General features: G+C 44.9%; 17 non-coding genes across 17 annotated transcripts; all 17 read left to right on the forward strand.

Moving 5' to 3' along the window:
- Window positions 1-1,634: 1,634 nt before the first annotated feature.
- Window positions 1,635-1,716, forward strand: TRNAT-UGU (transfer RNA threonine (anticodon UGU)). The gene has a single exon. It is a non-coding gene; the product is annotated as a tRNA-Thr (tRNA).
- A 546-nt stretch (window positions 1,717-2,262) lies between these two features.
- TRNAS-CGA (transfer RNA serine (anticodon CGA)) lies at window positions 2,263-2,344 on the forward strand. The gene has a single exon. It is a non-coding gene; the product is annotated as a tRNA-Ser (tRNA).
- A 541-nt stretch (window positions 2,345-2,885) lies between these two features.
- On the forward strand, window positions 2,886-2,967 carry TRNAS-UGA (transfer RNA serine (anticodon UGA)). The gene has a single exon. It is a non-coding gene; the product is annotated as a tRNA-Ser (tRNA).
- Window positions 2,968-4,758: 1,791 nt separating this feature from the next.
- Window positions 4,759-4,840, forward strand: TRNAS-UGA (transfer RNA serine (anticodon UGA)). The gene has a single exon. It is a non-coding gene; the product is annotated as a tRNA-Ser (tRNA).
- Window positions 4,841-7,252: 2,412 nt separating this feature from the next.
- Window positions 7,253-7,334, forward strand: TRNAS-UGA (transfer RNA serine (anticodon UGA)). Its single transcript has one exon. It is a non-coding gene; the product is annotated as a tRNA-Ser (tRNA).
- Window positions 7,335-9,125: 1,791 nt separating this feature from the next.
- TRNAS-UGA (transfer RNA serine (anticodon UGA)) lies at window positions 9,126-9,207 on the forward strand. Its single transcript has one exon. It is a non-coding gene; the product is annotated as a tRNA-Ser (tRNA).
- A 1,935-nt stretch (window positions 9,208-11,142) lies between these two features.
- On the forward strand, window positions 11,143-11,224 carry TRNAS-UGA (transfer RNA serine (anticodon UGA)). Its single transcript has one exon. It is a non-coding gene; the product is annotated as a tRNA-Ser (tRNA).
- Window positions 11,225-11,768: 544 nt separating this feature from the next.
- On the forward strand, window positions 11,769-11,850 carry TRNAS-CGA (transfer RNA serine (anticodon CGA)). The gene has a single exon. It is a non-coding gene; the product is annotated as a tRNA-Ser (tRNA).
- Window positions 11,851-14,575: 2,725 nt separating this feature from the next.
- TRNAS-CGA (transfer RNA serine (anticodon CGA)) lies at window positions 14,576-14,657 on the forward strand. The gene has a single exon. It is a non-coding gene; the product is annotated as a tRNA-Ser (tRNA).
- Window positions 14,658-15,821: 1,164 nt separating this feature from the next.
- On the forward strand, window positions 15,822-15,903 carry TRNAS-UGA (transfer RNA serine (anticodon UGA)). Its single transcript has one exon. It is a non-coding gene; the product is annotated as a tRNA-Ser (tRNA).
- Window positions 15,904-16,396: 493 nt separating this feature from the next.
- Window positions 16,397-16,478, forward strand: TRNAS-CGA (transfer RNA serine (anticodon CGA)). The gene has a single exon. It is a non-coding gene; the product is annotated as a tRNA-Ser (tRNA).
- A 541-nt stretch (window positions 16,479-17,019) lies between these two features.
- Window positions 17,020-17,101, forward strand: TRNAS-UGA (transfer RNA serine (anticodon UGA)). Its single transcript has one exon. It is a non-coding gene; the product is annotated as a tRNA-Ser (tRNA).
- A 2,412-nt stretch (window positions 17,102-19,513) lies between these two features.
- Window positions 19,514-19,595, forward strand: TRNAS-UGA (transfer RNA serine (anticodon UGA)). The gene has a single exon. It is a non-coding gene; the product is annotated as a tRNA-Ser (tRNA).
- Window positions 19,596-21,386: 1,791 nt separating this feature from the next.
- On the forward strand, window positions 21,387-21,468 carry TRNAS-UGA (transfer RNA serine (anticodon UGA)). Its single transcript has one exon. It is a non-coding gene; the product is annotated as a tRNA-Ser (tRNA).
- Window positions 21,469-23,403: 1,935 nt separating this feature from the next.
- TRNAS-UGA (transfer RNA serine (anticodon UGA)) lies at window positions 23,404-23,485 on the forward strand. The gene has a single exon. It is a non-coding gene; the product is annotated as a tRNA-Ser (tRNA).
- A 544-nt stretch (window positions 23,486-24,029) lies between these two features.
- TRNAS-CGA (transfer RNA serine (anticodon CGA)) lies at window positions 24,030-24,111 on the forward strand. The gene has a single exon. It is a non-coding gene; the product is annotated as a tRNA-Ser (tRNA).
- A 2,725-nt stretch (window positions 24,112-26,836) lies between these two features.
- TRNAS-CGA (transfer RNA serine (anticodon CGA)) lies at window positions 26,837-26,918 on the forward strand. The gene has a single exon. It is a non-coding gene; the product is annotated as a tRNA-Ser (tRNA).
- Window positions 26,919-26,959: the final 41 nt, after the last annotated feature.

Raw genomic sequence — 26,959 nt, forward strand, 5'->3', positions numbered from 1 at the left:
GGTTCGGAAGGGTTCGTAGTCTGGACCTGTCCTGCTTGATCTTGACGAGTAACAAAAAGAGTAATTTTTTTATGTAACGTGTCTTGTTTAGGCATTTGGACTCTTTCTGAGTACTCTTAAGGGCCCATTCCCAGCACCGTAATATAGGGAAAAGAGGGTAGGAATGTGCAGTGATTGATTACCGCTCATCTGTGCCCTGTCACTCACTTTGAGTGATGCGTGTTGCTATTTTTATTAATTGTATGAAAGCATGCGAAATAAGTGAGAGAGACAGGGCACTGCTGGTACGTGCCCCGTCCTTCCGTTACTTTAATTTTTAGGTCTCGGCCTGATGTGAGCAGCGCATGGCTCGTATACGACAACAGTGACATCATACTTTCGCAGCTGTGATGTGCGAGTAGTTAAGGCGTTGGACTTGAGATCCAATGGGGTTTCCCCGCTTAGGTTCGAATCCTGCTTGCAGTGTCATGAGATTTTGCATGAACACCATTTGGTTTAGTTAAGTAAATGTTCACTTTTTGTTATGCAATCCTCATCAGGTCACAGAGTTAAACGGCAAAAACTCAAACTAAATGTAAACATTGAGACAATTTCTACACCCCGGAAGTGTTTTAGAGAGCAGGTGGGTAGGAAGGGTTTGTAGTCTGGACCTGTCCTGCCTGATCTAGACAAGTCAGGAAAAGAGTAATTATTTTTTTATGAAGCGTGTCTTGTTTAGGCTTTTGGACTCTTTCTGAGTACTCTTAAGGGCCCATTCCCAGCACCGTAATATAGGGAAAAGAGGGTAGGAATGTGCAGTTATTGATTACCGCTCATCTGTGCCCTGTCACTCACTTTGAGTGATGCGTGTTGCTATTTTTATTAATTGTATGAAAGCATGCGAAATAAGTGAGGGAGACAGGGCACTTCTGGTACGTGCCCCGTCCTTCCGTTACTTTAATTTTTAGGTGTCGGCCTGATGTGAGCAGCGCATGGCTCGTATACGACAACAGTGACATCATACTCACGCAGCTGCGAATGCCGAGTGGTTAAGGCGTGGACTTGAAATCCAATGGGGTTTCCTAGCTTAGGTTCGAATCCTGCTTGCAGCGTCATGAGATTTTGCATGAAAACCATTTGGTTTAGTTAAGTAAATGTTCACTTCTCGTTATGCAATCCTCATCAAGTCACAGAGTTAAACGGCAAAAACTCAAACTAGATGTAAACATTGAGACAATTTCTACACCCAGGAAGTGTTTTAGAGAGCAGGTGGCTAGGAAGGGTTTGTAGTCTGGACCTGTCCTGCCTGATCTAGACAAGTCAGGAAAAGAGTAATTATTTTTATGAAGCGTGTCTTGTTTAGGCTTTTGGACTCTTTCTGAGTACACTTAAAGGCCCGTTGCCACCGCCGTAATATAGGGAAAAGAGGGTAGAAATGCGCAGTGATTGATTACCGCTCATCTGTGCCCTGTCACTCACTTTGAGTGATACGTGTTGCTATTTTTATTAATTATATCAAAGCATGTGAAATAAGTGAGGGCAACAGGGCACTGCTGGTTCCTGCCCCGTCCTTATGTTACTTTATTTTTTAGGTCTCAGCCTGACGTGAGCAGCGCATGGCTCATATACGACAACAGTGACATCATACACATGCAGCTGCGATGGCCGAGTGGGTAAGGTGTTGGACTTGTAATTCAATGGGGTTTCACTGCGTAGTTTCGAATCCTGCTTGCAGCGTCATGAGTTTTTGCATTTACACCATTTGGTTTAGTTAAGTAAATGTTCACTTCTCGTTATGCAGTCCTCTTCAAGTCACAGAGTTTTAAACGGCAAAAACTCAAACTAGATGTAAACATTGAGACAATTTCTACACCCAGGAAGTGTTTTGCAGAGCAGGTGGCTCGGAAGGGTCCGTAGTCTGGACATGTCCTGCCTGATCTAGACAAGTCACGAAAAGAGTAAATTTTTTTTATGAAGCGTGTCTTGGTTAGGCTTTTGGACTCTTTCTGAGTACACTTAAGGGCCCGTTGCCACCGCCGTAATATAGGGAAAAGAGGGTAGAAATGCGCAGTGATTGATTACTGCTCATCTGTGCCCTGTCACTCACTTTGAGTGATACGTGTTGCTATTTTTATTAATTGTATGAAAGCATGTGAAATAAGTGAGGGCAACAGGGCACTGCTGGTTCCTGCCCCATCCTTATGTTACTTTATTTTTTAGGTCTCGGCCTGACGTGAGCAGCGCATGGCTCATATACGACAACAGTGACATCATACTCATGGAGCTGCAATGGCCGAGCGGTTAAGGCATTGGACTCGAAATTCAATGGGGTTTCCCTGCACAGGTTCAAATCCTGCTTGCAGCATCGTACAATTTTGCATGAACACCATTTGGTTTGTTAAGGAAATGTTCACTCCTCGTTACGCAATCCTCATCAAGTCACCGAGTTAAACAGCAAAAATTCAAACTAAATGTAAACATTAAGACAGTTTCAACACTCAGGAAGTGTTTTAGAGAGCAGGTGGTTCTTAAGGGTTCGTAGTCTGGACCTGTCCTGCCTGATCTTGACGAGTCACAAAAAGAGTAATTTTTTCATGTAGCGTGTCTTGTTTAGGCTTTTGGACTCTTTCTGAGTACTCTTAAGGGCCCATTCACAGCGCCGTAATATAGGGAAAAGAGGGTAGAAATGTGCAGTGATTGATTACCGCTCATCTGTGCCCTGTCACTCACTTTGAGTGATGCGTGTTGCTATTTTTATTAATTGTATGAAAGCATGCGAAATAAGTGAGGGAGACAGGGCACTGCTGGTACGTGCCCCGTCCTTCCGTTACTTTAATTTTTAGGTCTCGGCCTGATGTGAGCAGCGCATGGCTCGTATACGACAACAGTGACATCATACTCTCGCAGCTGTGATGGCCGAGTAGTTAAGGCGTTGGACTTGAGATCCAATGGGGTTTCCCCGCTTATGTTCGAATCCTGCTTGCAGTGTCATGAGATTTTGCATGAACACCATTTGGTTTAGTTAAGTAAATGTTCACTTCTCGTTATGCAATCCTCATCAAGTCACAGAGTTAAACGGCAAAAACTCAAACTAAATGTAAACATTGAGACAATTTCTACACCCAGGAAGTGTTTTAGAGAGCAGGTGGGTAGGAAGGGTTTGTAGTCTGGACCTGTCCTGCCTGATCTAGACAAGTCAGGAAAAGAGTAATTATTTTTTTATGAAGCGTGTCTTGTTTAGGCTTTTGGACTCTTTCTGAGTACTCTTAAGGGCCCATTCCCAGCACCGTAATATAGGGAAAAGAGGGTAGGAATGTGCAGTGATTGATTACCGCTCATCTGTGCCCTGTCACTCACTTTGAGTGATGCGTGTTGCTATTTTTATTAATTGTATGAAAGCATGCGAAATAAGTGAGGGAGACAGGGCACTGCTGGTACGTGCCCCGTCCTTCTGTTACTTTAATTTTTAGGTGTCGGCCTGATGTGAGCAGCGCATGGCTCGTATACGACAACAGTGACATCATACTCACGCAGCTGCGAATGCCGAGTGGTTAAGGCGTGGACTTGAAATCCAATGGGGTTTCCTAGCTTAGGTTCGAATCCTGCTTGCAGCGTCATGAGATTTTGCATGAACACCATTTGGTTTAGTTAAGTAAATGTTCACTTCTCGTTATGCATTCCTCATCAAGTCACAGAGTTAAACGGCAAAAACTCAAACTAGATGTAAACATTGAGACAATTTCTACACCCAGGAAGTGTTTTAGAGAGCAGGTGGCTAGGAAGGGTTTGTAGTCTGGACCTGTCCTGCCTGATCTAGACAAGTCAGGAAAAGAGTAATTTTTTTTATGAAGCGTGTCTTGTTTAGGCTTTTGGACTCTTTCTGAGTACTCTTAAGGGCCCATTCCCAGCGCCGTAATATAGGGAAAAGAGGGTAGAAATGCGCAGTGATTGATTACCGCTCATCTGTGCCCTGTCACTCACTTTGAGTGATGCGTGTTGCTATTTTTATTAATTGTATCAAAGCATGCAAAATAAGTTTGGGCAACAGGGCACTGCTGGTAGCTGCCCCGTCCTTCCGTTGCTTTATTTTGTAGGTCTCGGTCTGACTTGAGCAGCGCATGGCTCGTATACGACAACAGTAACATCATACTCATAGAGCTGTGACGGCCGAGTGGTTAAGGCGTTGGACCTTAAATCCAATGGGGTTTCCCTGCGCAGGTTCGAATCCTGCTTGCAGCATCGTGCAATTTTGCATGAACACCATTTGGTTTGTTAAGGAAATGTTCACTTCTCGTTGCGCAATCCTCATCAAGTCACAGAGTTAAACAGCAAAAACTCAAACTAAATGTAAACATTAAGACAATTTCAACACTCAGGAGGTTTTTAGAGAGCAGGTGGTTCGGAAGGGTTCCCTAGTCTGGACCTGTCCTGCCTGATCTTGCCGAGTCCCAAAAAGAGTAATTTTTTATGTAGCGTGTCTTGTTTAGGCTTTTGGACTCTTTCTGAGTACTCTTAAGGGCCCATTCCCAGCACCGTAATATAATGAAAAGAGGGTAGAAATGTGCAGTGATTGATTACCGCTCATCTGTGCCCTGTCACTCAATTTGAGTGATGCGTGTTGCTATTTTTAATAATTGTATCAAAGCATGTGAAATAAGTGAGGGCAACAGGGCACTGCTGGTACCTGCCCCGTCCTTCCGTTGCTTTATTTTTTAGGTCTCGGTCTGACTCGAGCAGCGCATGGCTCGTATACGACAACACTGTCATCATGCTCATGGAGCTGTGACGGCCGAGTGGTTAAGGCGTTGGACCTGAAATCCAATGGGGTTTCCCTGCGCAGGTTAGAATCCTGCTTGCAGCATCGTGCAATTTTGCATGAACACCATTTGGTTTGTTATGGAAATGTTCACTTCTCGTTGCGCAATCCTCATCAAGTCACAGAGTTAAACAGCAAAAACTCAAACTAAATGTAAACATTAAGACAATTTCAACACTCAGGAAGTTTTTAGAGAGCAGGTGGTTCGGAAGGGTTCGTAGTCTGGACCTGTCCTGCCTGATCTTGACGAGTCCCAAAAAGAGTAATTTTTTATGTAGCGTGTCTTGTTTAGGCTTTTGGACTCTTTCTGAGTACTCTTAAGGGCCCATTCCCAGCACCGTAATATAGGGAAAAGAGGGTAGAAATGTGCAGTTATTGATTACCGCTCATCTGTGCCCTGTCACTCACTTTGAGTGATGCGTGTTGCTATTTTTATTAATTGTATGAAAGCATGCGAAATAAGTGAGGGAGACAGGGCACTGCTGGTACGTGCCCCGTCCTTCCGTTACTTTAATTTTTAGGTCTCGGCCTGATGTGAGCAGCGCATGGCTCGTATACGACAACAGTGACATCATACTCTCGCAGCTGTGATTGCCGAGTAGTTAAGGCGTTGGACTTGAGATCCAATGGGGTTTCCCCGCTTATGTTCGAATCCTGCTTGCAGTGTCATTAGATTTTGCATGAACACCATTTGGTTTAGTTAAGTAAATGTTCACTTCTCGTTATGCAATCCTCATCAAGTCACAGAGTTAAACGGCAAAAACTCAAACTAAATGTAAACATTGAGACAATTTCTACACCCAGGAAGTGTTTTAGAGAGCAGGTGGGTAGGAAGGGTTTGTAGTCTGGACCTGTCCTGCCTGATCTAGACAAGTCAGGAAAAGAGTAATTATTTTTTTATGAAGCGTGTCTTGTTTAGGCTTTTGGACTCTTTCTGAGTACTCTTAAGGGCCCATTCCCAGCACCGTAATATAGGGAAAAGAGGGTAGGAATGTGCAGTGATTGATTACCGCTCATCTGTGCCCTGTCACTCACTTTGAGTGATGCGTGTTGCTATTTTTATTAATTGTATGAAAGCATGCGAAATAAGTGAGGGAGACAGGGCACTGCTGGTACGTGCCCCGTCCTTCTGTTACTTTAATTTTTAGGTGTCGGCCTGATGTGAGCAGCGCATGGCTCGTATACGACAACAGTGACATCATACTCACGCAGCTGCGAATGCCGAGTGGTTAAGGCGTGGACTTGAAATCCAATGGGGTTTCCTAGCTTAGGTTCGAATCCTGCTTGCAGCGTCATGAGATTTTGCATGAACACCATTTGGTTTAGTTAAGTAAATGTTCACTTCTCGTTATGCAATCCTCATCAAGTCACAGAGTTAAACGGCAAAAACTCAAACTAGATGTAAACATTGAGACAATTTCTACAACCAGGAAGTGTTTTAGAGAGCAGGTGGCTAGGAAGGGTTTGTAGTCTGGACCTGTCCTGCCTGATCTAGACAAGTCAGGAAAAGAGTAATTTTTTTTATGAAGCGTGTCTTGTTTAGGCTTTTGGACTCTTTCTGAGTACTCTTAAGGGCCCATTCCCAGCGCCGTAATATAGGGAAAAGAGGGTAGAAATGCGCAGTGATTGATTACCGCTCATCTGTGCCCTGTCACTCACTTTGAGTGATGCGTGTTGCTATTTTTATTAATTGTATCAAAGCATGCAAAATAAGTTTGGGCAACAGGGCACTGCTGGTAGCTGCCCCGTCCTTCCGTTGCTTTATTTTGTATGTCTCGGTCTGACTTGAGCAGCGCATGGCTCGTATACGACAACAGTAACATCATACTCATAGAGCTGCGACGGCCGAGTGGTTAAGGCGTTGGACCTTAAATCCAATGGGGTTTCCCTGCGCAGGTTCGAATCCTGCTTGCAGCATCGTGCAATTTTGCATGAACACCATTTGGTTTGTTAAGGAAATGTTCACTTCTCGTTGCGCAATCCTCATCAAGTCACAGAGTTAAACAGCAAAAACTCAAACTAAATGTAAACATTAAGACAATTTCAACACTCAGGAAGTTTTTAGAGAGCAGGTGGTTCGGAAGGGTTCCCTAGTCTGGACCTGTCCTGCCTGATCTTGACGAGTCCCAAAAAGAGTAATTTTTTATGTAGCGTGTCTTGTTTAGGCTTTTGGACTCTTTCTGAGTACTCTTAAGGGCCCATTCCCAGCACCGTAATATAGGGAAAAGAGGGTAGAAATGTGCAGTGATTGATTACCGCTCATCTGTGCCCTGTCACTCACTTTGAGTGTTGCGTGTTGCTATTTTTATTAATTGTATCAAAGCATGTGAAATAAGTGAGGGCAACAGGGCACTGCTGGTACCTGCCCCGTCCTTCCGTTGCTTTATTTTTTAGGTCTCGGTCTGACTCGAGCAGCGCATGGCTCGTATACGACAACACTGTCATCATGCTCATGGAGCTGTGACGGCCGAGTGGTTAAGGCGTTGGACCTGAAATCCAATGGGGTTTCCCTGCGCAGGTTAGAATCCTGCTTGCAGCATCGTGCAATTTTGCATGAACACCATTTGGTTTGTTAAGGAAATGTTCACTTCTCGTTGCGCAATCCTCATCAAGTCACAGAGTTAAACAGCAAAAACTCAAACTAAATGTAAACATTAAGACAATTTCAACACTCAGGAAGTTTTTAGAGAGCAGGTGGTTCGGAAGGGTTCGTAGTCTGGACCTGTCCTGCCTGATCTTGACGAGTCCCAAAAAGAGTAATTTTTTATGTAGCGTGTCTTGTTTAGGCTTTTGGACTCTTTCTGAGTACTCTTAAGGGCCCATTCCCAGCACCGTAATATAGGGAAAAGAGGGTAGAAATGTGCAGTTATTGATTACCGCTCATCTGTGCCCTGTCACTCACTTTGAGTGATGCGTGTTGCTATTTTTATTAATTGTATGAAAGCATGCGAAATAAGTGAGGGAGACAGGGCACTGCTGGTACGTGCCCCGTCCTTCCGTTACTTTAATTTTTAGGTCTCGGCCTGATGTGAGCAGCGCATGGCTCATATACGACAACAGTGACATCATACTCTCGCAGCTGTGATTGCCGAGTAGTTAAGGCGTTGGACTTGGGATCCGATGGGGTTTCCCCGCTTATGTTCGAATCCTGCTTGCAGTGTCATGAGATTTTGCATGAACACCATTTGGTTTAGGTAAGTAAATGTTCACTTCTCGTTATGCAATCCTCATCAAGTCACAGAGTTAAACGGCAAAAACTCAAACTAAATGTAAACATTGAGACAATTTCTACACCCAGGAAGTGTTTTAGAGAGCAGGTGGGTAGGAAGGGTTTGTAGTCTGGACCTGTCCTGCCTGATCTAGACAAGTCAGGAAAAGAGTAATTATTTTTTTATGAAGCGTGTCTTGTTTAGGCTTTTGGACTCTTTCTGAGTACTCTTAAGGGCCCATTCCCAGCACCGTAATATAGGGAAAAGAGGGTAGGAATGTGCAGTGATTGATTACCGCTCATCTGTGCCCTGTCACTCACTTTGAGTGATGCGTGTTGCTATTTTTATTAATTGTATGAAAGCATGCGAAATAAGTGAGGGAGACAGGGCACTGCTGGTACGTGCCCCGTCCTTCTGTTACTTTAATTTTTAGGTGTCGGCCTGATGTGAGCAGCGCATGGCTCGTATACGACAACAGTGACATCATACTCACGCAGCTGCGAATGCCGAGTGGTTAAGGCGTGGACTTGAAATCCAATGGGGTTTCCTAGCTTAGGTTCGAATCCTGCTTGCAGCGTCATGAGATTTTGCATGAACACCATTTGGTTTAGTTAAGTAAATGTTCACTTCTCGTTATGCAATCCTCATCAAGTCACAGAGTTAAACGGCAAAAACTCAAACTAGATGTAAACATTGAGACAATTTCTACACCCAGGAAGTGTTTTAGAGAGCAGGTGGCTAGGAAGGGTTTGTAGTCTGGACCTGTCCTGCCTGATCTAGACAAGTCAGGAAAAGAGTAATTTTTTTTATGAAGCGTGTCTTGTTTAGGCTTTTGGACTCTTTCTGAGTACTCTTAAGGGCCCATTCCCAGCGCCGTAATATAGGGAAAAGAGGGTAGAAATGCGCAGTGATTGATTACCGCTCATCTGTGCCCTGTCACTCACTTTTCAGTGATGCGTGTTGCTATTTTTATTAATTGTATGAAAGCATGCGAAATAAGTGAGGGAGACAGGGCACTGCTGGTACGTGCCCCGTCCTTCCGTTACTTTAATTTTTAGGTCTCGGCCTGATGTGAGCAGCGCATGGCTCGTATACGACAACAGTGACATCATACTCTCGCAGCTGTGATGGCCGAGTAGTTAAGGCGTTGGACTTGAGATCCAATGGGGTTTCCCCGCTTATGTTCGAATCCTGCTTGCAGTGTCATGAGATTTTGCATGAACACCATTTGGTTTAGTTAAGTAAATGTTCACTTCTCGTTATGCAATCCTCATCAAGTCACAGAGTTAAACGGCAAAAACTCAAACTAAATGTAAACATTGAGACAATTTCTACACCCAGGAAGTGTTTTAGAGAGCAGGTGGGTAGGAAGGGTTTGTAGTCTGGACCTGTCCTGCCTGATCTAGACAAGTCAGGAAAAGAGTAATTATTTTTTTATGAAGCGTGTCTTGTTTAGGCTTTTGGACTCTTTCTGAGTACTCTTAAGGGCCCATTCCCAGCACCGTAATATAGGGAAAAGAGGGTAGGAATGTGCAGTGATTGATTACCGCTCATCTGTGCCCTGTCACTCACTTTGAGTGATGCGTGTTGCTATTTTTATTAATTGTATGAAAGCATGCGAAATAAGTGAGGGAGACAGGGCACTGCTGGTACGTGCCCCGTCCTTCTGTTACTTTAATTTTTAGGTGTCGGCCTGATGTGAGCAGCGCATGGCTCGTATACGACAACAGTGACATCATACTCACGCAGCTGCGAATGCCGAGTGGTTAAGGCGTGGACTTGAAATCCAATGGGGTTTCCTAGCTTAGGTTCGAATCCTGCTTGCAGCGTCATGAGATTTTGCATGAACACCATTTGGTTTAGTTAAGTAAATGTTCACTTCTCGTTATGCAATCCTCATCAAGTCACAGAGTTAAACGGCAAAAACTCAAACTAGATGTAAACATTGAGACAATTTCTACACCCAGGAAGTGTTTTAGAGAGCAGGTGGCTAGGAAGGGTTTGTAGTCTGGACCTGTCCTGCCTGATCTAGACAAGTCAGGAAAAGAGTAATTTTTTTTATGAAGCGTGTCTTGTTTAGGCTTTTGGACTCTTTCTGAGTACTCATAAGGGCCCATTCCCAGCGCCGTAATATAGGGAAAAGAGGGTAGAAATGCGCAGTGATTGATTACCGCTCATCTGTGCCCTGTCACTCACTTTGAGTGATGCGTGTTGCTATTTTTATTAATTGTATCAAAGCATGCAAAATAAGTTTGGGCAACAGGGCACTGCTGGTAGCTGCCCCGTCCTTCCATTGCTTTATTTTGTAGGTCTCGGTCTGACTTGAGCAGCGCATGGCTCGTATACGACAACAGTAACATCATAGTCATAGAGCTGCGACGGCCGAGTGGTTAAGGCGTTGAACCTTAAATCCAATGGGGTTTCCCTGCGCAGGTTCAAATCCTGCTTGCAGCATCGTGCAATTTTGCATGAACACCATTTGGTTTGTTAACCCCTTAAGTGCTGCCGTCGGCCAACGGTCGTCACGGGCACTACCTCCCCAGTGCTGCGTGCGACCGCTGGACGTCCAGTTCAGCACCGGATAATGGACAGCGCAGCACTGGGGAGGTTTGTTTACTAGCTCTCAAGTGGTTAAGGAAATGTTCACTTCTCGTTGCGCAATCCTCATCAAGTCACAGAGTTAAACAGCAAAAACTCAAACTAAATGTAAACATTAAGACAATTTCAACACTCAGGAAGTTTTTAGAGAGCAGGTGGTTCGGAAGGGTTCGTAGTCTGGACCTGTCCTGCCTGATCTTGACGAGTCCCAAAAAGAGTAATTTTTTATGTAGCGTGTCTTGTTTAGGCTTTTGGACTCTTTCTGAGTAATCTTAAGGGCCCATTCACAGCGCCGTAATATAGGGAAAAGAGGATAGAAATGTGCAGTGATTGATTACCGCTCATCTGTGCCCTGTCACTCACTTTGAGTGATGCGTGTTGCTATTTTTATTAATTGTATCAAAGCATGCGAAATAAGTGAGGGAGACAAGGCACTGCTGGTATGTGCCCCGTATTTCCGTAACTTTAAATTTTTAGGTCTCGGCCTGACGTGAGCAGTGCATGGATCGTATACGACAACAGTGACATCATACCCATGCAGCTGCAATGGCCGAGTGGTTAAGGTGATGAACTTGAAATCCAATGAGGTTTCCCCGCGTAGGTTTGAATCCTGCTTGCAGCGTCATGAGATTTTGCATGAATAACATTTGGTTTAGTTAGGTAAATGTTCACTTCTCGTTATGCAATCCTCATAAAGTCACAGAGTTAAACGGCAACAACTCAAACTAGATGTAAACATTGAGACAATTTCCACACCCAGGAAGTGTTTTAGAGAGCAGGTCGCTCGGAAGGGTTTGTAGTCTGGACCGGTCCTGCCTGATCTAGACAAGTCAGGAAAAGAGTCATTTTTTTTAATGAAGCATGTCTTGTTTAGGCTTTTGGACTCTTTCTGAGTACACTGAAGTGCCCGTTGCCACCGCCGTAATATAGGGAAAAGAGGGTAGAAACGCGCAGTGATTGATTTCCGCTCATCTGTGCCTTGTCACTCACTTTGAGTGATACTTGTTGCTATTTTTATTAATTGTATGAAAGCATGTGAAATAAGTGAGGGCAACAAGGCACTGCTGGTTCCTGCCCCGTCCTTATGTTACTTTATTTTTTAGGTCCCGGCCTGACGTGAGCAGCGCTTGGCTCATATTCGACAACTGTGACACCATATTCATGGAGCTGCGATGGCCGAGTGGTTAAGGCGTTGGACTCGAAATCCAATGGGGTTACCCTGCGCAGGTTCAAATCCTGCTTGCAGCATTGTGCGATTTTGCATGAACACCATTTGGTTTGTTAAGGAAATGTTCACTTCTCGTTACGCAATCCTCATCAAGTCACAGAGTTAAACAGCAAAAACTCAAACTAAATGTAAACATTAAGACAATTTCAACACTCAGGAAGTGTTTTAGAGAGCAGGTGGTTCGGAAGGGTTCGTAGTCTGGACCTGTCCTGCCTGATCTTGACGAGTCACGAAAAGAGTAATATTTTTTATGTAGCGTGTCTTGTTTAGGCTTTTGGACTCTTTCTGAGTACACTTAAGGGCCCGGTCCCAGCGCCGTAATATATGGAAAAGATGGTAGAAATGCGCAGTGATTGATTACTGCTCATCTGTGCCCTGTCACTCACTTTAAGTGATACGTGTTGCTATTTTTATTAATTGTATGAAAGCAAGCGAAATAAGTGAGGGAGACAGGGCACTGCTGGTACGTGCCCCGTCCTTCTGTTACTTTAATTTTTAGGTGTCAGCCTGATGTGAGCAGCGCATGGCTCGTATACGACAACAGTGACATCATACTCACGCAGCTGCGAATGCCGAGTGGTTAAGGCGTGGACTTGAAATCCAATGGGGTTTCCTAGCTTAGGTTCAAATCCTGCTTGCAGCGTCATGAGATTTTGCATGAACACCATTTGGTTAAGTTAAGTAAATGTTCACTTCTCGTTATGCAATCCTCATCAAGTCACAGAGTTAAACGGCAAAAACTCAAACTAGATGTAAACATTGAGACAATTTCTACACCCAGGAAGTGTTTTAGAGAGCAGGTGGCTAGGAAGGGTTTGTAGTCTGGACCTGTCCTGCCTGATCTAGACAAGTCAGGAAAAGAGTAATTTTTTTTATGAAGCGTGTCTTGTTTAGGCTTTTGGACTCTTTCTGAGTACTCTTAAGGGCCCATTCCCAGCGCCGTAATATAGGGAAAAGAGGGTAGAAATGCGCAGTGATTGATTACCGCTCATCTGTGCCCTGTCACTCACTTTGAGTGATGCGTGTTGCTATTTTTATTAATTGTATCAAAGCATGCAAAATAAGTTTGGGCAACAGGGCACTGCTGGTAGCTGCCCCGTCCTTCCGTTGCTTTATTTTGTAGGTCTCGGTCTGACTTGAGCAGCGCATGGCTCGTATACGACAACAGTAACGTCATACTCATAGAGCTGCGACGGCCGAGAGAGCAGGTGGCTAGGAAGGGTTTGTAGTCTGGACCTGTCCTGCCTGATCTTGACGAGTCACGAAAAGAGCAATTTTTTAATGTAAAATAATAATATTAATACAGAAGCTTATAGAGCGCGAACAGCTACCTCAGGGGAGGTGTCCCGGCGCTAGCGATTCCTACAACAAGAGTGAAAAGTCAGGAGAAAGAATCGAGTTATTGCATAAAAAGCCAAGTTTTTAGGAGTTTCCTAAAGCTGGCTTCTGACATGGCGGATTGGATAGCAGTTGGCAGGGAATTCCAAAGTTTCGCCGTGCCGGCCGAAAAGGACCTGCCTCCAAGTCTAGCTTTCCTCACGCGAGGAACAGTAAGCTTGGGCAAGGAGTTTGAGCGTAGCTCTCGTTTTTGGTGGTAGCGCGGGAGTCGGAGTTTTAAATAATTGGGACACGTGCCTTTTAGCGCTCTGAAAGCCAGGGTCAGCACTTTGAACTTAATTCTGCTTGCCACAGGCAGCCAATGCAGCTCGTACAGATGCGGAGAGATGTGATGCCTGAAAGGGACACGTTTTATCAGTCTCGCAGCCGCATTCTGCACGATCTGTAAGCGTTGCACCGCATATTTGGGTAGACCAAGATAGAGGCCATTAGAATAATCGAGTCGAGATGTGATTGTTGCGTGAACAACCGTTTTTCGACATTCAACTGGTAGCAGGGGCAGAAGTTTCCGCAGATTTCTGAGTTTATGCAGGCAGCCAGCGGTGAGCTGTTGAATATGCGGCAGGAAAGATAGGTTCTCATCCCATTTTACTCCGAGATTTTTTGCATGGGTTCCGGGAGATGGGGCAGGGCCCATTTCAGTTGGCCACCACAGATCCGGGGGGGATGTTTAAGATTACCGAAGAATAGCACCTCCGTTTTGCTCGCATTCATTTTGAGCTTGTTAGTGTTCATCCATTTGGCTACGTCTTGAAGACAGCCCCTGATTTTACTGAAGGCTGCCTCAGACGTGTCTGAATATGGGAAGACTAATTGAGTGTCGTCCGCATAGGATATTGCCTTGACCCCCCATTTGGCAATCAGGGTGAAAAGCGAGCCAAATAGACATTGAACAGCAGGGGGCTGAGTGCCGACCCCTGTGGGACGCCACACCAAAGGTTTTTTGGTCCAGAAGAGAAGGGACCCAGGGCCACTTTCTGGGAGCGATTGGTGAGGTAGGAGAATATCCAGTTCAGTGCTTTGTCTCCAAAGAGTGTCTAGAGTGTCTTGTTTAGGCTTTTGGACTCTTTCTGAGTACACTTGAGGGCCCGGTCTCAGCGCCGTAATATAGGGAAAAGAGGGTATAAATGCGCAGTGATTGATTACTGCTCATCTGTGCCCTTTCACTCACTTTGAGTGATACGTGTTGCTATTTTTATTAATTGTATGAAAGCAAGCGAAATAAGTGAGGGCAACAGAGCACTGCTTTTACCTGCCCCGTCCTTCCGTTACTTTATTTTTTAGGTCTCGGTCTGACGTGAGCAGCGCATTGCTCATATACGACAACAGTGACATCATCCTCATGGAACTGCGATGCCCGAGTGGTTAAGGCGTTGGACTCGATATCCAATGGGTCTTACCTGCGCAGGTTCGAATCCTGCTTGCAGCGACTTGTAATTTTGCATGAACACCATTTAGTTTGTTAAGGACATGTTCACTTCTCGTTAGTCAATCCTCATCAAGTCACAGAGTTAAAGCGGCAAAAATTCTAACTAAATGTAAATATTAAGACAATTTCAACACTCAGGAAGTGTTTTAGAGAGCAGGTGGTTCGGAAGGGTTCCTGGTCTGGACCTGTCCTGCCTGAACTTGACGAGTCACAAAAAGAGTAATTTTTTCATGTAGCGTGTCTTGTTTAGGCTTTTGGACTCTTTCTGAGTACTCCGAAGGGCCCATTCCCAGCGCAGTGATATAGGGAAAAGAGGGTAGAAATGTGCAGTGATTGATTACCGCTCATCTGTGGGCTGTCACTCACTTTGAGTGATGCGTGTTGCTATTTTTATTAATTGTATCAAAGCATGCGAAATAAGTGAGGGCAACAGGGCACTGCTGGTACCTGCCCCGTCCTTCCGTTGCTTTATTTTTTAGGTCTCGGTCTGACTTGAGCAGCGCATGGCTCGTATACGACAACAGTGACATCATACTCGTGGAGCTGCGACGGCTGAGTGGTTAAGGCGTTGGACCTGAAATCCAATGGGGTTTCCCTGCGCAAGTTCCAATCCTGCTCACAGCATCGTGCGATTTTGCATGAACACCATTTAGTTTGTTAAGGAAATGTTCACTTCTCGTTAATCAATCCTCATCAAGTCACAGAGTTAAACAGCAAAAACTCAAACTGAATGTAAACATTAAGACAATTTCAACACTCAGGAAGTTTTTAGAGAGCAGGTGGTTCGGAAGGGTTCGTAGTCTGGTCCTGTCCTGCCGGATCTTGACGAGTCCCAAAAAGAGTAATTTTTTTATGTAGCGTGTCTTGTTTAGGCTTTTGGACTCTTTCTGAGTACTCTTAAGGGCCCATTCACAGCGCCGTAATATAGAGAAAAGAGGGTAGAAATGTTCAGTGATTGATTACCGCTCATCTGTGCCCTGTCACTCACTTTGAGTGATGCGTGTTGCTATTTTTATTAATTGCATCAAAGCATGCGAAATAAGTGAGGGAGACAGGGCACTGCTGGTACGTGCCCCGTTCTTCCGTAACTTTAATTTTTAGGTCTCGGCCTGACGTGAGCAGTGCAGGGCTCGTATACGACAACAGTGACATAATACTCATGCAGCTGCAATGGCCGAGTGGTTAAGGCGTTCTACTTGAAATCCAATGGGGTTTCCCCGCGTAGGTTCGAATCCTGCTTGCAGCGTCATGAGATTTTGCATGAATACCATTTGGTCTAGTTAAGTAAATGTTCACTTCTTGTTATGCAATCCTCATCAAGTCACAGAGTTAAACGGCAAAAACAAAAACTAGATGTAAATATTGAGACAATTTCCACACCCAGGAAGTGTTTTAGAGAGCAGGTGGCTCGGAAGGGTTCGTAGTCTGGTCCTGTCCTGCCTGATCTAGACGAGTCACGAAAAGAGTAATTTTTTTATGTAGAGTGTCTTGTTTAGGCTTTTGGACTCTTTCTGAGTGCACTTGAGGGCCCGGTCCCAGCGCCGGAATATAGGGAAAAGAGGGTATAAATGCGCAGTGTTGCTATTTTTATTAATTGTATGAAAGCAAGCGAAATAAGTGAGGGCAACAGAGCACTGCTTTTACCTGCCCCGTCCTTCCGTTACTTTATTTTTTAGGTCTCGGTCTGACGTGAGCAGCGCATGGCTCATATACGACAACAGTGACATCATCCTCATGGAACTGCGATGGCCGAGTGGTTAAGGCGTTGGACTCGATATCCAATGGGTCTTACCTGCGCAGGTTCGAATTCTGCTTGCAGCGACGTGTAATTTTGCATGAACACCATTTAGTTTGTTAAGGAAATGTTCACTTCTCGTTAGTCAATCCTCATCAAGTCACAGAGTTAAACAGCAAAAATTCTAACTAAATGTAAACATTAAGACAATTTCAACACTCAGGAAGTGTTTTAGAGAGCAGGTGGTTCGGAAGGGTTCCCTAGTCTGGACCTGTCCTGCCTGATCTTGCCGAGTCCCAAAAAGAGTAATTTTTTATGTAGCGTGTCTTGTTTAGGCTTTTGGACTCTTTCTGAGTACTCTTAAGGGCCCATTCCCAGCACCGTAATATAATGAAAAGAGGGTAGAAATGTGCAGTGATTGATTACCGCTCATCTGTGCCCTGTCACTCACTTTGAGTGATGCGTGTTGCTATTTTTAATAATTGTATCAAAGCATGTGAAATAAGTGAGGGCAACAGGGCACTGCTGGTACCTGCCCCGTCCTTCCGTTGCTTTATTTTTTAGGTCTCGGTCTGACTCGAGCAGCGCATGGCTCGTATACGACAACACTGTCATCATGCTCATGGAGCTGTGACGGCCGAGTGGTTAAGGCGTTGGACCTGAAATCCAATGGGGTTTCCCTGCGCAGGTTAGAATCCTGCTTGCAGCATCGTGCAATTTTGCATGAACACCATTTGGTTTGTTAAGGAAATGTTCACTTCTCGTTGCGCAATCCTCATCAAGTCACAGAGTTAAACAGCAAAAACTCAAACTAAATGTAAACATTAAGACAATTTCAACACTCAGGAAGTTTTTAGAGAGCAGGTGGTTCGGAAGGGTTCGTAGTCTGGACCTGTCCTGCCTGATCTTGACGAGTCCCAAAAAGAGTAATTTTTTATGTAGCGTGTCTTGTTTAGGCTTTTGGACTCTTTCTGAGTACTCTTAAGGGCCCATTCCCAGCACCGTAATATAGGGAAAAGAGGGTAGAAATGTGCAGTTATTGATTACCGCTCATCTGTGCCCTGTCACTCACTTTGAGTGATGCGTGTTGCTATTTTTATTAATTGTATGAAAGCATGCGAAATAAGTGAGGGAGACAGGGCACTGCTGGTACGTGCCCCGTCCTTCCGTTACTTTAATTTTTAGGTCTCGGCCTGATGTGAGCAGCGCATGGCTCGTATACGACAACAGTGACATCATACTCTCGCAGCTGTGATTGCCGAGTAGTTAAGGCGTTGGACTTGAGATCCAATGGGGTTTCCCCGCTTATGTTCGAATCCTGCTTGCAGTGTCATTAGATTTTGCATGAACACCATTTGGTTTAGTTAAGTAAATGTTCACTTCTCGTTATGCAATCCTCATCAAGTCACAGAGTTAAACGGCAAAAACTCAAACTAAATGTAAACATTGAGACAATTTCTACACCCAGGAAGTGTTTTAGAGAGCAGGTGGGTAGGAAGGGTTTGTAGTCTGGACCTGTCCTGCCTGATCTAGACAAGTCAGGAAAAGAGTAATTATTTTTTTATGAAGCGTGTCTTGTTTAGGCTTTTGGACTCTTTCTGAGTACTCTTAAGGGCCCATTCCCAGCACCGTAATATAGGGAAAAGAGGGTAGGAATGTGCAGTGATTGATTACCGCTCATCTGTGCCCTGTCACTCACTTTGAGTGATGCGTGTTGCTATTTTTATTAATTGTATGAAAGCATGCGAAATAAGTGAGGGAGACAGGGCACTGCTGGTACGTGCCCCGTCCTTCTGTTACTTTAATTTTTAGGTGTCGGCCTGATGTGAGCAGCGCATGGCTCGTATACGACAACAGTGACATCATACTCACGCAGCTGCGAATGCCGAGTGGTTAAGGCGTGGACTTGAAATCCAATGGGGTTTCCTAGCTTAGGTTCGAATCCTGCTTGCAGCGTCATGAGATTTTGCATGAACACCATTTGGTTTAGTTAAGTAAATGTTCACTTCTCGTTATGCAATCCTCATCAAGTCACAGAGTTAAACGGCAAAAACTCAAACTAGATGTAAACATTGAGACAATTTCTACAACCAGGAAGTGTTTTAGAGAGCAGGTGGCTAGGAAGGGTTTGTAGTCTGGACCTGTCCTGCCTGATCTAGACAAGTCAGGAAAAGAGTAATTTTTTTTATGAAGCGTGTCTTGTTTAGGCTTTTGGACTCTTTCTGAGTACTCTTAAGGGCCCATTCCCAGCGCCGTAATATAGGGAAAAGAGGGTAGAAATGCGCAGTGATTGATTACCGCTCATCTGTGCCCTGTCACTCACTTTGAGTGATGCGTGTTGCTATTTTTATTAATTGTATCAAAGCATGCAAAATAAGTTTGGGCAACAGGGCACTGCTGGTAGCTGCCCCGTCCTTCCGTTGCTTTATTTTGTATGTCTCGGTCTGACTTGAGCAGCGCATGGCTCGTATACGACAACAGTAACATCATACTCATAGAGCTGCGACGGCCGAGTGGTTAAGGCGTTGGACCTTAAATCCAATGGGGTTTCCCTGCGCAGGTTCGAATCCTGCTTGCAGCATCGTGCAATTTTGCATGAACACCATTTGGTTTGTTAAGGAAATGTTCACTTCTCGTTGCGCAATCCTCATCAAGTCACAGAGTTAAACAGCAAAAACTCAAACTAAATGTAAACATTAAGACAATTTCAACACTCAGGAAGTTTTTAGAGAGCAGGTGGTTCGGAAGGGTTCCCTAGTCTGGACCTGTCCTGCCTGATCTTGACGAGTCCCAAAAAGAGTAATTTTTTATGTAGCGTGTCTTGTTTAGGCTTTTGGACTCTTTCTGAGTACTCTTAAGGGCCCATTCCCAGCACCGTAATATAGGGAAAAGAGGGTAGAAATGTGCAGTGATTGATTACCTCTCATCTGTGCCCTGTCACTCACTTTGAGTATTGCGTGTTGCTATTTTTATTAATTGTATCAAAGCATGTGAAATAAGTGAGGGCAACAGGGCACTGCTGGTACCTGCCCCGTCCTTCCGTTGCTTTATTTTTTAGGTCTCGGTCTGACTCGAGCAGCGCATGGCTCGTATACGACAACACTGTCATCATGCTCATGGAGCTGTGACGGCCGAGTGGTTAAGGCGTTGGACCTGAAATCCAATGGGGTTTCCCTGCGCAGGTTAGAATCCTGCTTGCAGCATCGTGCAATTTTGCATGAACACCATTTGGTTTGTTAAGGAAATGTTCACTTCTCGTTGCGCAATCCTCATCAAGTCACAGAGTTAAACAGCAAAAACTCAAACTAAATGTAAACATTAAGACAATTTCAACACTCAGGAAGTTTTTAGAGAGCAGGTGGTTCGGAAGGGTTCGTAGTCTGGACCTGTCCTGCCTGATCTTGACGAGTCCCAAAAAGAGTAATTTTTTATGTAGCGTGTCTTGTTTAGGCTTTTGGACTCTTTCTGAGTACTCTTAAGGGCCCATTCCCAGCACCGTAATATAGGGAAAAGAGGGTAGAAATGTGCAGTTATTGATTACCGCTCATCTGTGCCCTGTCACTCACTTTGAGTGATGCGTGTTGCTATTTTTATTAATTGTATGAAAGCATGCGAAATAAGTGAGGGAGACAGGGCACTGCTGGTACGTGCCCCGTCCTTCCGTTACTTTAATTTTTAGGTCTCGGCCTGATGTGAGCAGCGCATGGCTCATATACGACAACAGTGACATCATACTCTCGCAGCTGTGATTGCCGAGTAGTTAAGGCGTTGGACTTGGGATCCGATGGGGTTTCCCCGCTTATGTTCGAATCCTGCTTGCAGTGTCATGAGATTTTGCATGAACACCATTTGGTTTAGGTAAGTAAATGTTCACTTCTCGTTATGCAATCCTCATCAAGTCACAGAGTTAAACGGCAAAAACTCAAACTAAATGTAAACATTGAGACAATTTCTACACCCAGGAAGTGTTTTAGAGAGCAGGTGGGTAGGAAGGGTTTGTAGTCTGGACCTGTCCTGCCTGATCTAGACAAGTCAGGAAAAGAGTAATTATTTTTTTATGAAGCGTGTCTTGTTTAGGCTTTTGGACTCTTTCTGAGTACTCTTAAGGGCCCATTCCCAGCACCGTAATATAGGGAAAAGAGGGTAGGAATGTGCAGTGATTGATTACCGCTCATCTGTGCCCTGTCACTCACTTTGAGTGATGCGTGTTGCTATTTTTATTAATTGTATGAAAGCATGCGAAATAAGTGAGGGAGACAGGGCACTGCTGGTACGTGCCCCGTCCTTCTGTTACTTTAATTTTTAGGTGTCGGCCTGATGTGAGCAGCGCATGGCTCGTATACGACAACAGTGACATCATACTCACGCAGCTGCGAATGCCGAGTGGTTAAGGCGTGGACTTGAAATCCAATGGGGTTTCCTAGCTTAGGTTCGAATCCTGCTTGCAGCGTCATGAGATTTTGCATGAACACCATTTGGTTTAGTTAAGTAAATGTTCACTTCTCGTTATGCAATCCTCATCAAGTCACAGAGTTAAACGGCAAAAACTCAAACTAGATGTAAACATTGAGACAATTTCTACACCCAGGAAGTGTTTTAGAGAGCAGGTGGCTAGGAAGGGTTTGTAGTCTGGACCTGTCCTGCCTGATCTAGACAAGTCAGGAAAAGAGTAATTTTTTTTATGAAGCGTGTCTTGTTTAGGCTTTTGGACTCTTTCTGAGTACTCTTAAGGGCCCATTCCCAGCGCCGTAATATAGGGAAAAGAGGGTAGAAATGCGCAGTGATTGATTACCGCTCATCTGTGCCCTGTCACTCACTTTTCAGTGATGCGTGTTGCTATTTTTATTAATTGTATGAAAGCATGCGAAATAAGTGAGGGAGACAGGGCACTGCTGGTACGTGCCCCGTCCTTCCGTTACTTTAATTTTTAGGTCTCGGCCTGATGTGAGCAGCGCATGGCTCGTATACGACAACAGTGACATCATACTCTCGCAGCTGTGATGGCCGAGTAGTTAAGGCGTTGGACTTGAGATCCAATGGGGTTTCCCCGCTTATGTTCGAATCCTGCTTGCAGTGTCATGAGATTTTGCATGAACACCATTTGGTTTAGTTAAGTAAATGTTCACTTCTCGTTATGCAATCCTCATCAAGTCACAGAGTTAAACGGCAAAAACTCAAACTAAATGTAAACATTGAGACAATTTCTACACCCAGGAAGTGTTTTAGAGAGCAGGTGGGTAGGAAGGGTTTGTAGTCTGGACCTGTCCTGCCTGATCTAGACAAGTCAGGAAAAGAGTAATTATTTTTTTATGAAGCGTGTCTTGTTTAGGCTTTTGGACTCTTTCTGAGTACTCTTAAGGGCCATTTCCCACCACCGTAATATAGGGAAAAGAGGGTAGGAATGTGCAGTGATTGATTACCGCTCATCTGTGCCCTGTCACTCACTTTGAGTGATGCGTGTTGCTATTTTTATTAATTGTATGAAAGCATGCGAAATAAGTGAGGGAGACAGGGCACTGCTGGTACGTGCCCCGTCCTTCTGTTACTTTAATTTTTAGGTGTCGGCCTGATGTGAGCAGCGCATGGCTCGTATACGACAACAGTGACATCATACTCACGCAGCTGCGAATGCCGAGTGGTTAAGGCGTGGACTTGAAATCCAATGGGGTTTCCTAGCTTAGGTTCGAATCCTGCTTGCAGCGTCATGAGATTTTGCATGAACACCATTTGGTTTAGTTAAGTAAATGTTCACTTCTCGTTATGCAATCCTCATCACGTCACAGAGTTAAACGGCAAAAACTCAAACTAGATGTAAACATTGAGACAATTTCTACACCCAGGAAGTGTTTTAGAGAGCAGGTGGCTAGGAAGGGTTTGTAGTCTGGACCTGTCCTGCCTGATCTAGACAAGTCAGGAAAAGAGTAATTTTTTTTATGAAGCGTGTCTTGTTTAGGCTTTTGGACTCTTTCTGAGTACTCATAAGGGCCCATTCCCAGCGCCGTAATATAGGGAAAAGAGGGTAGAAATGCGCAGTGATTGATTACCGCTCATCTGTGCCCTGTCACTCACTTTGAGTGATGCGTGTTGCTATTTTTATTAATTGTATCAAAGCATGCAAAATAAGTTTGGGCAACAGGGCACTGCTGGTAGCTGCCCCGTCCTTCCATTGCTTTATTTTGTAGGTCTCGGTCTGACTTGAGCAGCGCATGGCTCGTATACGACAACAGTAACATCATAGTCATAGAGCTGCGACGGCCGAGTGGTTAAGGCGTTGGACCTTAAATCCAATGGGGTTTCCCTGCGCAGGTTCAAATCCTGCTTGCAGCATCGTGCAATTTTGCATGAACACCATTTGGTTTGTTAACCCCTTAAGTGCTGCCGTCGGCCAACGGTCGTCACGGGCACTACCTCCCCAGTGCTGCGTGCGACCGCTGGACGTCCAGTTCAGCACCGGATAATGGACAGCGCAGCACTGGGGAGGTTTGTTTACTAGCTCCCAAGTGGTTAAGGAAATGTTCACTTCTCGTTGCGCAATCCTCATCAAGTCACAGAGTTAAACAGCAAAAACTCAAACTAAATGTAAACATTAAGACAATTTCAACACTCAGGAAGTTTTTAGAGAGCAGGTGGTTCGGAAGGGTTCGTAGTCTGGACCTGTCCTGCCTGATCTTGACGAGTCCCAAAAAGAGTAATTTTTTATGTAGCGTGTCTTGTTTAGGCTTTTGGACTCTTTCTGAGTACTCTTAAGGGCCCATTCACAGCGCCGTAATATAGGGAAAAGAGGATAGAAATGTGCAGTGATTGATTACCGCTCATCTGTGCCCTGTCACTCACTTTGAGTGATGCGTGTTGCTATTTTTATTAATTGTATCAAAGCATGCGAAATAAGTGAGGGAGACAAGGCACTGCTGGTATGTGCCCCGTATTTCCGTAACTTTAAATTTTTAGGTCTCGGCCTGACGTGAGCAGTGCATGGATCGTATACGACAACAGTGACATCATACCCATGCAGCTGCAATGGCCGAGTGGTTAAGGTGATGAACTTGAAATCCAATGAGGTTTCCCCGCGTAGGTTTGAATCCTGCTTGCAGCGTCATGAGATTTTGCATGAATAACATTTGGTTTAGTTAGGTAAATGTTCACTTCTCGTTATGCAATCCTCATAAAGTCACAGAGTTAAACGGCAACAACTCAAACTAGATGTAAACATTGAGACAATTTCCACACCCAGGAAGTGTTTTAGAGAGCAGGTCGCTCGGAAGGGTTCGTAGTCTGGACCGGTCCTGCCTGATCTAGACAAGTCAGGAAAAGAGTCATTTTTTTTAATGAAGCATGTCTTGTTTAGGCTTTTGGACTCTTTCTGAGTACACTGAAGTGCCCGTTGCCACCGCCGTAATATAGGGAAAAGAGGGTAGAAACGCGCAGTGATTGATTTCCGCTCATCTGTGCCTTGTCACTCACTTTGAGTGATACTTGTTGCTATTTTTATTAATTGTATGAAAGCATGTGAAATAAGTGAGGGCAACAAGGCACTGCTGGTTCCTGCCCCGTCCTTATGTTACTTTATTTTTTAGGTCCCGGCCTGACGTGAGCAGCGCTTGGCTCATATTCGACAACTGTGACACCATATTCATGGAGCTGCGATGGCCGAGTGGTTAAGGCGTTGGACTCGAAATCCAATGGGGTTACCCTGCGCAGGTTCAAATCCTGCTTGCAGCATTGTGCGATTTTGCATGAACACCATTTGGTTTGTTAAGGAAATGTTCACTTCTCGTTACGCAATCCTCATCAAGTCACAGAGTTAAACAGCAAAAACTCAAACTAAATGTAAACATTAAGACAATTTCAACACTCAGGAAGTGTTTTAGAGAGCAGGTGGTTCGGAAGGGTTCGTAGTCTGGACCTGTCCTGCCTGATCTTGACGAGTCACGAAAAGAGTAATATTTTTTATGTAGCGTGTCTTGTTTAGGCTTTTGGACTCTTTCTGAGTACACTTAAGGGCCCGGTCCCAGCGCCGTAATATATGGAAAAGATGGTAGAAATGCGCAGTGATTGATTACTGCTCATCTGTGCCCTGTCACTCACTTTAAGTGATACGTGTTGCTATTTTTATTAATTGTATGAAAGCAAGCGAAATAAGTGAGGGAGACAGGGCACTGCTGGTACGTGCCCCGTCCTTCTGTTACTTTAATTTTTAGGTGTCAGCCTGATGTGAGCAGCGCATGGCTCGTATACGACAACAGTGACATCATACTCACGCAGCTGCGAATGCCGAGTGGTTAAGGCGTGGACTTGAAATCCAATGGGGTTTCCTAGCTTAGGTTCAAATCCTGCTTGCAGCGTCATGAGATTTTGCATGAACACCATTTGGTTAAGTTAAGTAAATGTTCACTTCTCGTTATGCAATCCTCATCAAGTCACAGAGTTAAACGGCAAAAACTCAAACTAGATGTAAACATTGAGACAATTTCTACACCCAGGAAGTGTTTTAGAGAGCAGGTGGCTAGGAAGGGTTTGTAGTCTGGACCTGTCCTGCCTGATCTAGACAAGTCAGGAAAAGAGTAATTTTTTTTATGAAGCGTGTCTTGTTTAGGCTTTTGGACTCTTTCTGAGTACTCTTAAGGGCCCATTCCCAGCGCCGTAATATAGGGAAAAGAGGGTAGAAATGCGCAGTGATTGATTACCGCTCATCTGTGCCCTGTCACTCACTTTGAGTGATGCGTGTTGCTATTTTTATTAATTGTATCAAAGCATGCAAAATAAGTTTGGGCAACAGGGCACTGCTGGTAGCTGCCCCGTCCTTCCGTTGCTTTATTTTGTAGGTCTCGGTCTGACTTGAGCAGCGCATGGCTCGTATACGACAACAGTAACGTCATACTCATAGAGCTGCGACGGCCGAGAGAGCAGGTGGCTAGGAAGGGTTTGTAGTCTGGACCTGTCCTGCCTGATCTTGACGAGTCACGAAAAGAGCAATTTTTTAATGTAAAATAATAATATTAATACAGAAGCTTATAGAGCGCGAACAGCTACCTCAGGGGAGGTGTCCCGGCGCTAGCGATTCCTACAACAAGAGTGAAAAGTCAGGAGAAAGAATCGAGTTATTGCATAAAAAGCCAAGTTTTTAGGAGTTTCCTAAAGCTGGCTTCTGACATGGCGGATTGGATAGCAGTTGGCAGGGAATTCCAAAGTTTCGCCGTGCCGGCCGAAAAGGACCTGCCTCCAAGTCTAGCTTTCCTCACGCGAGGAACAGTAAGCTTGGGCAAGGAGTTTGAGCGTAGCTCTCGTTTTTGGTGGTAGCGCGGGAGTCGGAGTTTTAAATAATTGGGACACGTGCCTTTTAGCGCTCTGAAAGCCAGGGTCAGCACTTTGAACTTAATTCTGCTTGCCACAGGCAGCCAATGCAGCTCGTACAGATGCGGAGAGATGTGATGCCTGAAAGGGACACGTTTTATCAGTCTCGCAGCCGCATTCTGCACGATCTGTAAGCGTTGCACCGCATATTTGGGTAGACCAAGATAGAGGCCATTAGAATAATCGAGTCGAGATGTGATTGTTGCGTGAACAACCGTTTTTCGACATTCAACTGGTAGCAGGGGCAGAAGTTTCCGCAGATTTCTGAGTTTATGCAGGCAGCCAGCGGTGAGCTGTTGAATATGCGGCAGGAAAGATAGGTTCTCATCCCATTTTACTCCGAGATTTTTTGCATGGGTTCCGGGAGATGGGGCAGGGCCCATTTCAGTTGGCCACCACAGATCCGGGGGGGATGTTTAAGATTACCGAAGAATAGCACCTCCGTTTTGCTCGCATTCATTTTGAGCTTGTTAGTGTTCATCCATTTGGCTACGTCTTGAAGACAGCCCCTGATTTTACTGAAGGCTGCCTCAGACGTGTCTGAATATGGGAAGACTAATTGAGTGTCGTCCGCATAGGATATTGCCTTGACCCCCCATTTGGCAATCAGGGTGAAAAGCGAGCCAAATAGACATTGAACAGCAGGGGGCTGAGTGCCGACCCCTGTGGGACGCCACACCAAAGGTTTTTTGGTCCAGAAGAGAAGGGACCCAGGGCCACTTTCTGGGAGCGATTGGTGAGGTAGGAGAATATCCAGTTCAGTGCTTTGTCTCCAAAGAGTGTCTAGAGTGTCTTGTTTAGGCTTTTGGACTCTTTCTGAGTACACTTGAGGGCCCGGTCTCAGCGCCGTAATATAGGGAAAAGAGGGTATAAATGCGCAGTGATTGATTACTGCTCATCTGTGCCCTTTCACTCACTTTGAGTGATACGTGTTGCTATTTTTATTAATTGTATGAAAGCAAGCGAAATAAGTGAGGGCAACAGAGCACTGCTTTTACCTGCCCCGTCCTTCCGTTACTTTATTTTTTAGGTCTCGGTCTGACGTGAGCAGCGCATTGCTCATATACGACAACAGTGACATCATCCTCATGGAACTGCGATGCCCGAGTGGTTAAGGCGTTGGACTCGATATCCAATGGGTCTTACCTGCGCAGGTTCGAATCCTGCTTGCAGCGACGTGTAATTTTGCATGAACACCATTTAGTTTGTTAAGGAC

Source organism: Lissotriton helveticus, chromosome 11 (assembly GCF_964261635.1).
Source record: "Lissotriton helveticus chromosome 11, aLisHel1.1, whole genome shotgun sequence".
NCBI classification, from domain to species: Eukaryota; Metazoa; Chordata; class Amphibia; order Caudata; family Salamandridae; genus Lissotriton; species Lissotriton helveticus.